The sequence below is a fragment of the Erinaceus europaeus genome, chromosome 19 (assembly GCF_950295315.1).
Source record: "Erinaceus europaeus chromosome 19, mEriEur2.1, whole genome shotgun sequence".
Classification (NCBI taxonomy): Eukaryota; Metazoa; Chordata; class Mammalia; order Eulipotyphla; family Erinaceidae; genus Erinaceus; species Erinaceus europaeus.
Window position 1 is genome coordinate 621,204 of NC_080180.1, and position 10,843 is coordinate 632,046.

Here is a 10,843-nt window from a genome sequence, read left to right on the forward strand (position 1 = left end):
CACACTCAGGCCGGCTGAGTCCTCTCCGGGACCCTGTACCAGGACCCCGAACCCCCATGCCCTGGTTTTGGTGGTGTGAGCCACACCTAGCCAGGTGTCCCTCACCTCCCTTTCTGTCCTCAAGTTCCTCTTGTGAGATTATCAGGAATCAGTTGGTGGTGGTGGGTGGGTGGGGGAGAGACAGCATAATGGTTATATGAAGGGACCTTCCTGCCCGGGGCTCCCAGAATCCCAGGTTTAGTCCCCACACCACCAGCAGCCAGAGCTGAGCAGGACTTTGGTTAAAAAAAAAAAAAAGAGAGAGAGAGAGAGAGAGAGAGAGAGAGAAAGGTTATCTGATTATTTGGTATTTGTCCTTCTCTCTGTGACTTAACTCATGTGACTCCTTGAAGTTCCTAATATTTATATTTATTTTTTTCCTTTTTGTTGCTCTTTCTTTAAAAAATTGTGGCTTCATCATTTTTCATAGCTGAATAGTATTTCACTGAGAGGACTTTTACAAAATTGCCTCCAGGGTTATTGCTGGGACTCGGTGCCAGCACTATGAATCCACTGCTCCTGGAGGCCCTCCCGCTCCCCCTTTTTTCTCCCTCTATTTTATTGACTGGGAAACTGAGAAGGGAGGGGAAAGAAAGAGAGAGACACACCGCAGCCGTGAAGCTTCTCCCCTGCAGGTGGGGAGCGGGGCCTTGAGCCCAAGTCCTTGTGCACAGTGACGTGTGCGCTCAACCTGGTGAGCCACCACCGGGTCCTGAGAGGACTTGTATTGTTGCTGTGGGGGCTCTGCACTGGGCCCAGGCTGACTGTGACCCCAAGAGAGGCCCCCCCACTGCCCTGCAGGCTTCTCCGTGGTGCTGGGCTTGGTCCCCAGGGCCCGGGACATGGTGACAGGTGTGTCTGCCGCACTGGCCGGGCTTCAGCAGAAAGCCCAGGATTCTGGCTCCTGGAAGGGGACTCGGCCGGGCCGCCCCCTCCCTGACCAGCACCCGTCCCCTGGGGTCTGGACAGGGCCCCTGGACGTAGCAGGAAGGCTCTTCCACTGACCTCTCCCTGTGGTGGGAACTCACACAGGCCGCCTGGCATGCGGACACTGTTCCGAGAGGTTCTGCGTGTGGGGCTCCGTGAGGCAGGGGAGGGTCCCCGTCCCCAGGCCACTCCCTGCCGTGTGGCCCCCTCGTCCTCACCGCGCAGGCCTGGGGCAGCACTGAAGCCTCTCCTTGCGGAAGCAGGCCACCGCCAAGCACTCAGGCCCCGGGGAGCCCTGTCGCCCCAGCCCGTGGGGGAGCCCGCCGTGTGCTCTGAGCTTCGAGGCCGCTGCGTTTCCCCCTACATCATAACCGATTTCAGGTGGTGCTAGACAGATAGCGACTCTGAACACCAGGAGAGATCGGTCAGCCTGTGTCAGAGATGGGCCCGCGGCTCTGGGGCGCTGCTTCAGCTGCTGGGCGCTGCGGCGGCCCCGGGACCTAGGACGCTGCGCAGAGGGACGCCGGCCTGCACCCCTGTGCTGGTGTCCAGCTGCCACTCTTCCCTGGGCACTGCCCGCTGCCCTCCTCCCGGGACACTGCCCCCGCTCCTCCCTGTCTTGGGCACTGCCCACTGCCCCTCCTCCCTGGGTGTTGCCCCTCCTCCCTGTCCTGGGCACGGCCCACTGCCCCTCCTCCCTGTCCTGGGCATGGCCCACTGCCCCATCTCCCTGCATCTCCCTGGATGTTGCCTCTCCTCTCTGTCCTGGGCACTGCCCATTGCCCCTCCTCCCTGGACACTGCCCCTCCTTCCTGCCCTGGACACTACCCACTGCCGCCCCTCCCTGGATGCCTCTTCTCTCTGGGCACTGCCCACTGCCCCTCCTCCCTGCCCTGGGCACTGCCCACTGCCTCTCTCTGGGTGCTGCCCACTTTTTGACCGCTGACCCTCCGTGGCTCCAGGCCTTCTCGTGCTGCAATTCTTACTCCTAAAACACTGATTTCAAATGGTGCTAGATACTGCGATGGGGAAATCTAAGGCACCATGTGAAACCAGCTTCCAGAAGAAGACACTGTCTCTGGGGAAGGCCGTGGTCTGGGCTTTTCCGCTGCCGTGGGTGTGCCGTCCAGGCCTGTGGGAGCCAAGTATCCAGGGGACACAGAGCCACGTGTCCAGGGGCCGTGGGAGCCACGTGTCCAGGGGCCATAGAGCCCTGTGTCCAGGGGCCGTGGGAGCCGGGCTTCCCAGGCTCTGGCCAGATGAGTTGTCAGCCTCCGGCTAAAGCTTGGTTCTGTGCCAAGGCCTCTGGGCACCTCCCCTCCCTGCCTCTCAGCTGGGCTGGTGTCCACACGCAGGCCTGCCATGGGGTCTGAGGGTGGGGTCTGAGGATGGGCCTGGGCCACACGCTGTGAAGGGGGCTGTGCACACAGTGATGCTTAGGGCCTGGGGCTGGTGTCCTGCGCCTGTGTCCCACCTGATGTGGCGTGGGCTGACACGGCAGGCCCCACGTCGGCCAGTCTCACAGCGGGGCACTGGGCCCTCTCCCACGACCTTCCTTCAGGCCCAGCCTCCTACGTTCCATGAGCTCCTCACACCACGACCCCCTCCCTGCAGGATGCCCACCTGTCCCTGGGCACCAGGTGGTGGCCACACACCAAGGGGGTAGCCATGACCAGCTGGGGGGGGGGGCTCGCCTCCTGTCCCCAGGGTTGTCTATTCCCAGTGACGTCTGCCTGTCCTGAGAATGCATGTCTGTCCCCAGTGAGGGTACAGAGCCCCCAGACCAATCAGCACCTCTTGGAGACGTCTGGGCCCTTGACCACCGGGCCCCAGGCCTCAGCCTCGAGGTGGACAGACACGTCCTGGCCTCCCCAGGCAGGATGCTGGTGTGCTGGGTGCAGGCAGGAGCCAGTTCTGAGGAGCCTCACCCAGGACGCGCACCTGCAGCCTCGCTCCGGGTGGGCTCCAGTGCCCTCACCCTGCAGGGTTCAAGCCAACAGGAGACGCCTTTCTCTCCTGGTGTGTGTGTGTGAGGGTGCCAGCCTGTAGCCAGGACCTCTGTGCCAGATGGGGTGGCAGGAGACCCCTCACCCTTCTGGGGTGCTTCCCTTCCTGGAAGGGGCCAGGTTGCCCGCCTCCCACTGTGGGTCCAGAGGGCAGGGCGTGGGGGAACGGGGAGCAGGACACCTGCTTGCTGTGGGGGTCGTGTCCGTCCCGGGACCTTGCAGGGCACCGAGGCCACCATTCAGGGCTCAGGCTGGAAGGAGCGGTGTGCAGGTCCGGGGGTCCCGGCCTGAGCCCCCACCCAGACTGGGCACAGGCCACCAGCTGCAGGTCACACCCGAGTCCTCACCCGAAGAGAAGGAGCATCCTTGTGGCAGCCCCTCACAAGTGTGAGGGGCTGGGCTGGGGTTGGGGTGGGAGGCAGGGTTAGAGCATCCCCTCCCCCAGAAGGCCACCCACCTGAGAAGCCACTGTGGGGTCCCCACTGGAGAGGAAACACCCCAAGATGCCCGTGCCTGGGCGGGGGTGCCCCAGCCCCAGGCTCACCCCCCACAGCCTCCTTTTCTCCTGGCAGCTGGACCCCACAGCCCTCGTCCCCTCGTCCCCTCGTCCCCATGCTGGGCTTCACTACCAGGTCCCTGTGTCCTACGGGTGCCCCGCTGGGGCCCCAGCTTGCCCGGCACCCAGAAAGCATCACTGTCGCCCATGAGGGCCCTGCAGCCCCCACGGCTGCTCCTGACAGCTCAGCCGGCTCCCTGGAAAGCTGCCATCACCCCACTCTCAGCCACGACCAGGCCAGGGCCCCAGTCTGACCAGGCCATGGGGACAGCAGGGTCTGGGAGGTGGCTGGCCAGGTGGCAGGCCTGCAGCTTGGGCTCACAACCCCCACCTAGACCACCAGGGTTCGGGGGACGAGAGAGGGACGGGGGATGGGCTGGGGGCCAGGGCCGGGGGCAGGGCTGCAAGGGGGGGACAGGAACAGGGGCTACGGGACGGGAGTCGGGACAGAAGCGCTGGGGCAGGGGCAGAGGAAAAGCGTCTAGGGGGCCAGGGCCAGGGCCCAGGAGACAGTGGCGCCAGGGAATGAGAAACGGGCAGGAGATAGGGGCCCGAGGGTAGAGGACAGGGGGGCTGGGGGGTGAGGATGGGGTAGGTGAGGAGGGCCGGCCGGGACGGGCAGGGGAGAGGGCAGGAATGGAAGCCAGGAGACAGTGGGGCTGGGGGCTGGGGGACGGGGGACGGGGACAGAAGGCCAAGGATGGAGGGTGGGGCAGGGAACAAGAAGTCGGGTGGGGGGGGGGGGGCTGTGACCTGGGGGACTGTAACAGGATGCTGTCACCTGGGGCACTCCGCTCCTCCACCCCCATGGCCAGGACCCTCTGGACGGGCGTGTGTTGGGGAGAGGTGTCCAGCCCGCACCCCCAGATCTGCCCCGTGCCAGGCGAGGTCACCTACCTGGACAGGGTCTTGGCTGGCCACCCATCACTTCAGGGCCCAGCAGGCAGCGTCCACCTCCTGCTTCGTCAGAGACGCCGGCCCTCCAGTTCTGCTGGGGACTTGCTGGGGGCGTCCTCGACCCCCACAGCAGGGCGTTCAGTGGCGAGGGTGCTGTGAGCCACCCCAGGGCCCAGGGGTCCCCAGGAGACTCGGGGGGCCAGAAGGGGGAACCCCATCTCCACTGTGAGGTGAGCCGGGGTGTCCTGGGGCCACTCACGGGAGCCACTACTGTGGCCTCTGGGGGACCCGTCCCAGCCCCCACTCTTTGCTCCCCTCCCACCCACACAGCCCCTCTTCCCCCAAGCCCTTGTCCACTCAGAGTGACCGCCGCCTGGGACGGGCGCTGAGGGTCCTGGGTCAGATGGCCGGACACACAGACACACAGCCAGACAGGCCAACATGCACCCCTCCCCCCACTCACCTCACCCTCCCTAGGCGGTCAGCCGGGGTGCTGGCAGGGCCTGGGACAGAGTGACCCAGCAACCCTCACCCCCGTGGCCTGCAGGCACTTGACCAGAACGTGCCGGAAGTCGCGGCTTCTAGCTGCCTGGCCACCCTTTCCTGCCAGGTAGCTGGCCAGCTAGCACCCCTCAGCTCTGTGGGGACCCCAGCCCCACCTGCCATTGGCCCTGAGCTGGACCCCACATGGGGCTCCAGCGGGCCTGAGAAACCCCGGCCCACACGTGGGCACCCAAGTGAGGACAGGGACACTCACCCACTCCCCACCAGACACACAGAGGGCAGCCGTCCCTCCCTGGCGACCCTGTGGAGAAGAGGCCGCAGGTCAGCTCCCCGTGTGGGCGAGGACATGCCAGCTGGAGGCTGGCACCCAAGGGCTCCCGGCGGATGCTGGCTCGCACGGCCCCGGGCCCAGGTCAGCTGCCCAGGGCACAGGCACCAGGCTGGCAGTCCCTCCCCCGGCCTGCCGGAAATCCACTGGGGAACCCTGCCTGCTCCTGGGACCCGGGCCGCCCTTAGAGGCGCCCAGTGATCACAGGCTGGGCCTCACTGCATCAGCCTCGGGGCGGGGGCCATGGCCTGGTCTCTGGCCGGAGGTGGCACTCAGCTTCGCAAGTGTAGGACACTGCTGCAGGCTCTGGACCCCCCCGGACCACCTGAACGCCACTGGCCAGAGCCTCTCCCAAGGACGTTGAGGCCGTGTGTGTGTGTGTGTGTGTGTGTGGGGGGGGGGTTGGCAACTATGATCCACAGCAGGGTGGCTAACAAGGGCAGACGGGTTCCTCCAGGGAAAGGGACGTATCACTGCCTCCCCACCCAGAGCCCATGCCCCATGCAGAGGGAGGGCGGTCCCCAGCACTGTGTCCCAGGGAGCACAGAGTCCTGCCAGGGTCCTCTCTCTCCTGGAGGGCTTGAACCCTAGGCACCCTCCTGACGGAGGGCCTGCACCCTGGCCACCCCTCCCCTCCCCACTGAGGGCCTGCACCCTGGCCGTTCCCCCTACCCCGCACCGAAGGCCCCTACCAAGGGCCCTCCATCCTGGCCCCTTCCCCACCGAGGGCCCCCCACCCAGGCCCCCTCCCCACCGAGGGCCCCCACCCAGGCCCCCCCACGAGGGCTCCCGCATCCCCAGCCCCAAGCCCCCCAGTGCTGACAGCCATCGACCAGCCAGGAGTCTCAGCCTCCCTCCTGCTCTCTCCTGACTCATCCAGAGGAAAACAAGTGCCCTACGTCAGCCTCTGCCCTGCGTCACTGCCCGTCACTGCCCGCCGGCCGTCAGGGGCCCTGCCTCCGCGCACAGGAAGGGGTGACTCGGGAGAGGAGGGCTCGCCCCAGCCCCCGCTTCTGAAGTCAGGCTCAGAGAGGGGCGAGGGGTGCCCTCAGGCTCCTGTGTCAGTGGAGACGTGGTCCCCAGCAAGGCCACTCAGACGTCACAGACTGGCCTCAACATCTGGGTGGGGGTCCCGGCATGCCCCAAGGCCCATGAGCTTATCCAGACCCCCCCAGGCAGGCAGCCTTGAGCCCAAGCCCTTCCTCACAGAGCCAGCTACCACAGTCGACTCGCCTGGTATGAGTGGGATACAGCAGTGGCGACCAGACCCTCCCCACGGGGGACCTGCAGGCCCCAGCTCCGATGCTCAGGAGTGCGGACACCAGGGGCCAGGGGAGTGTGGGGGCTCTGACCACTGCACTATCCGGAGCGGGCGCCCCAGGGACCCCTGCAGAGACGGGGGCCGAGGGCGTGGGAGACGCCGGCTGGGGCTCCCCATTCTCCTGTCCAGCCTCCTGTGTGGATCAAGAGCCATCCAGCACAGAGGGGAGGCGGGAGGGGCGTGGGGGCAGGGAAGGTGGGTGGGGGGCACACTCCTGGGGACAGGGGGGTGGGGACAGCAGGGTCAGGGGGGTGGAGGACAGCAGGCCACAGTGGGCCAGACCAGGCCGGAATGGTGTCCAGGGAGCCCAGGGAGGGCAGGCCACGGAGACCCTCCGGGCAGAAGGGCACAGCCCTATGGGAAAAGAAGGGGGCCGCCGAGTTCTGCCCCCACACCCGCCCAGGGCACCCGTCCCCAGGCTTCTTGCTGTCCCTGCCCCCGCACGACAGAGCTGCCGGACACCCCAGAGCCCCCACCTCCCCAGGGATTGTCCCCTCTGCCCCTCCCACCACCGTCATGTCTCTGTCCTGGGGGCTGTCTCTCCACTTGGGGCCGCATGGGGGACATCCCACCCAGGGTGCTGAGGCTGAGGGCCCCCGAGGCTGCCCACCCAAGCCGGGAGCCGGGAGCCGGGAGCCGTTATGTAACAGGGTGTCTGAGACCCGGCACCCAGCAGGCGGACGGTCACGAGAGGCCACAGGGTCCGGCCTCCAGCCAGAGAGCGGGTCGTGGAGCGCAGGGGTGCAGAGACCCTCACCCCACCCCAGCCAGCTGGACTGAAGGAGCAGGCCCCCCAGGCTGACAGCCGCCCGCCTGCCCACCCCCAGCCTGGCACCCCACAGGTGCTCGCCCCCCTGCCCCCTGCCCACCCCAGCCTGGCACCCCACAGGTGCTCGCCCCCCTGCCCCCTGCCCACCCCAGCCTGGCACCCCACAGGTGCTCGCCCCCCTGCCCCCTGCCCACCCCAGCCTGGCACCCCACAGGTGCTCGCCCCCCTGCCCCCTGCCCACCCCAGCCTGGCACCCCACAGGTGCTCGCCCCCTGCCCCCCTGCCCACCCCAGCCTGGCACCCCACAGGTGCTCGCCCCCTGCCCCCTGCCCACCCCAGCACCCCACAGGTGCTCGTCCCCTGCCCCCCCCAGCCTGGCACCCCACAGGTGCTCGCCCCCTGCCCCCCTGCCCACCCCAGCCTGGCACCCCACAGGTGCTCGTCCCCTGCCCCCCTGCCCACCCCAGCCTGGCACCCCACAGGTGCTCGCCCCCCTGCCCCCTGCCCCCTGCCCACCCCAGCCTGGCACCCCACAGGTGCTCACCCCCCTGCCCCCCTGCCCACCCCAGCCTGGCACCCCACAGGTGCTCGCCCCCCTGCCCCCTGCCCACCCCAGCCTGGCACCCCACAGGTGCTCGTCCCCTGCCCCCCTGCCCACCCCAGCCTGGCACCCCACAGGTGCTCGCCCCCCTGCCCCCTGCCCCCTGCCCACCCCAGCCTGGCACCCCACAGGTGCTCACCCCCCTGCCCCCCTGCCCACCCCAGCCTGGCACCCCACAGGTGCTCGCCCCCCTGCCCCCTGCCCACCCCAGCCTGGCACCCCACAGGTGCTCGTCCCCTGCCCCCCTGCCCCCTGCCCACCCCAGCCTGGCACCCCACAGGTGCTCGTCCCCTGCCCCCCTGCCCCCTGCCCACCCCAGCCTGGCACCCCACAGGTGCTCGCCCCCCTGCCCCCTGCCCACCCCAGCCTGGCACCCCACAGGTGCTCGCCCCCCTGCCCCCTGCCCACCCCAGCCTGGCACCCCACAGGTGCTCGCCCCCCTGCCCCCTGCCCACCCCAGCCTGGCACCCCACAGGTGCTTGCCCCCCTGCCCCCCTGCCCCCTGCCCACCCCAGCCTGGCACCCCACAGGTGCTCGCCCCCCTGCCCCCCTGCCCCCTGCCCACCCCAGCCTGGCACCCCACAGGTGCTCGCCCCCCTGCCCCCCTGCCCACCCCAGCCTGGCACCCCACAGGTGCTCGTCCCCTGCCCCCCTGCCCCCTGCCCACCCCAGCCTGGCACCCCACAGGTGCTCGCCCCCCTGCCCCCTGCCCCCCTGCCCACCCCAGCCTGGCACCCCACAGGTGCTCGTCCCCTGCCCCCCTGCCCCCTGCCCACCCCAGCCTGGCACCCCACAGGTGCTCGTCCCCTGCCCCCCTGCCCCCTGCCCACCCCAGCCTGGCACCCCACAGGTGCTCGTCCCCTGCCCCCCTGCCCCCTGCCCACCCCAGCCTGGCACCCCACAGGTGCTCGCCCCCCTGCCCCCTGCCCACCCCAGCCTGGCACCCCACAGGTGCTCGCCCCCCTGCCCCCTGCCCACCCCAGCCTGGCACCCCACAGGTGCTCGCCCCCTGCCCCAGGTCCTGCAGGCCAGTCAGCGCAGGAATGGGGAGGGGTGGCTGGCCGGCGGAAACGCCTCCATCACTGCACGAGAGGCAGGGCTGCTGGAGGGGCGGGTGCCTGAGGCGGGGCGCCGGGTCGGGGCCGTGGGGGTCGCAGAGAAGGGGTGCAGAGGGGTGAGGGGAGAGCCAGAGGAGGGTGCGGGGTGGTGGGGAGGGGTGGTGGGCGGAAGGGCGGGGGCTCCGTGCGCTGGGTGCGGAGGGTGCCGAGCTCCGGCGGCGGGGAGGCTGCTGGCGGCGCGGGGGCCGCGGGGTGCGGGAAAAGGTGCCCCGGGACCGCGGCCCCGCACAGGCGGCCGAGAAGCGCAGGCCGTGACGCGAGCCAATCGGAGCGCGGCTTTCACCTGCCGCCGGCCAATGGGAGGCCGCCCCGCCCGCCGCTGCCCGGCCTGTGCGCTGGCCGCCCGCCAGGTGGACACCGGGGCAAACAGGGCCCGAGGGTGACATGTCATCTGCGCAGGTCCGCGGGGACCCCGCACAGCCCCAGCCCCTGCCCCCTGTCCCCTGTCCCAGCCCCCCCGTCCCAGCCCCCTGCCCCAGCCCCTGTGCCAGCCCCTGCCCCCTGTCCCCTGTCCCAGCCCCCCCGTCCCAGCCCCTGCCCCTGCTCCCTGCCACCAGCCCCCCTTCCCAGCCCCCTGCCCCAGCCCCTGTCCCAGCCCCCCTGTCCCAGCCCATTGCCCCCAGCCCCCTGTCCCCTGCCCCCTGCCCCTGCCCCGTCCCTGCTCCAGCCCCAGCCCCCAGCCCCAGCCCCCTGCCCCAGTCCCCTGCCTCCTGTCCCCTGCCCCAGCCCCCCGTCCCTGCCCCCTAGCCCCCTGCCCCAGCCCCCTGTCCCCAGCACCCAGCCTCCTGCCCCAAACCCCAGCCCCCTACCCCAGCCCACCGCCCCAAACTCCTGCTCCAGCCCCCACCCCCATGCCCCAGGCTCCAGCCCCAGCCCCTGGCCCCCAGGCCCCAGCCTCCAGCCCCCAGCTCCCAGCCCCAGCCCCCAACCCTCAGACCCCAGCCCTTGGCCCCCAGGCCCAGCCCCCAGACTCCTGACAAACAGACTGCCCCACTGGACACTCTTGCGGCCTCTGTCTCTGGCCTGTCCTGAGGGGGCAGCCACCCCCCAGACCTGAGCAGCTGGAAGGAAGAGGAGGGAGTTTAAACAGCAAATAGCCCCCCCCCAAAAAGCAGGTGATGGCAGGTGGGTGCTGACAGCCAGGAGGGGGGGTCTCACCTCATCTCAGCCGCCAGCTCCATGGCCCCCATGGCCTGCCCGCAGAGACCCGCAGCCAGAACCTTCCAGAAGGTCTCCTCACACATCCACGCCAGCTTCACTGCCCCCTGCCCTGCGGGAGGGAGCCTGGGTGCCAGCTCCGGAGCGGCTGGGTGTGAGCGGGTGGGTCCGGGCAGGGTGTGAGCAGCTGCCGTGCTGGGGCTGGTGGAGCTCTGCAGACCTGTGCATACTGCCCCTCTCCCCCTCTCCCTCACGCGCTCTGAGCTCTCCCTCTCCCCCTCTCGCTCTCTCGCACTCTCTCTTGCTCTCTCCCTCTCACTCTCTGCCTCCCTCTCTCTCTCTCTCCCTCTCTCTCCCTCTCTCTCTCTCTCTCTCTCTCCCCCCCCCCTCGCTCTCTCTCTCAGTGCTGTGACGCAGGTCTAAATTCTCCAGCCTGCTCCTGCTGTCACAACAGCAGAACTGCAGCTTCCCCTGGAAAGCCAGGCAGTGCCAGGGCTGCTCAGACAGGGCAGGGCTGGCCTCACCGCCTGCCTCCTGCCACTCACCACCCACCACAGCACCCGGGGACCCTGGCACCCCAGGAACCCGGGACCCCGGCCCCCACCACTGGGCCCCTGCT